The following is a 1150-nucleotide window of genomic DNA, read 5'->3' as shown; positions in this document are numbered from 1 at the left end:
ATGACGAAATGGATGATAGTGCAAAATTGAGGAATGAAGAGCGGACCACGCAATACCTGACAACTATGTATTGGGCATTTGCGACAATGACAACAGTGGGGTATGGTGATGTATACCCGACCCTAGGAAACGGGACCGGTCTCACGGTTACCATAATCTCTCAAGTTCTTGGTACGATGATCTTTGCGTACGTAATTGGCATACTTGTTGGAATTGTCACCAACCTTGATCCGGCAGAACGCCATCGCAAGGCAGAAAAGGGCTATCTCGCAGATTTCCTTGCTGAAATCCGTGATATTTCACCCACCTCGGAACTCCTCCTCCGCGTACGTCGGAACCATAGCCACTGCCTTTCCATTCGTGGCGTCTTTGATGAACATTCCATTGTGGATCTCTTGCCTCCCCATATTCGGAATCCTTCGGTTATATATGTTCATCGCTCAGTCCTTCCTTACCTCCCTTTTTTTTCTGCTATTGAACGCCTGCACATGGGTGCGATTGCTATCCTGTTGACTCGGTTAAAGCCTGCAAGCTACTCCGGTGGCCAGATAATCAATTCCGCCCGTATCGCAGCACGCGAGCTTCAATTTGTCATTAAGGGCTCCGTTACTGTCCTATATACCAAGAGCTCCCACACAGGTGCCAAGAGGTATCCCGCAGATGAAGTCTACGGTCCTCAAGCTTATTTTGGTGATGCGATGATGCTAGTCCCGAGTGAGGCCCAATTCAGGCTCAAGGTCCGCATTACATGCACGAGCCGTTCTTGCCATTGTTTTACTTTCACCAAGGACGACTACGAAACCCTGCGAGAGGCGTACTCGCCTCTTGCAGGGGCAATGGACAAGGAGTTTGATCACACATTTGTCAAACTGTGGCTCCGGTTTCACAGCAAATAGCAAGCAAACACGGTGCCACGGTCTGTAGACCAGACCCCAACGAAGGGCGCCCTTGAGACTGGCGAGTCAGCCATTCGGCAGGTAGAATGATCAGTAATTACGCAGCGGACCCCCCCCCTTCGAGGGGGGGGCAAAGCCGCCGGATTCCTCTAACCACGCCAGCTCAGCGGCCCTCCTCGCCACGTAAGGGAAACCGTCTTGGCCTGGCCTGGCCGGGCTCATGCAAAGTATCACTGTGAACGGATCTAACTGAA

This window comes from Aureococcus anophagefferens, assembly GCF_000186865.1.
Source record: "Aureococcus anophagefferens unplaced genomic scaffold AURANscaffold_20, whole genome shotgun sequence".
NCBI classification, from domain to species: domain Eukaryota; class Pelagophyceae; order Pelagomonadales; family Pelagomonadaceae; genus Aureococcus; species Aureococcus anophagefferens.
This window is presented reverse-complemented; position numbering follows the sequence as displayed.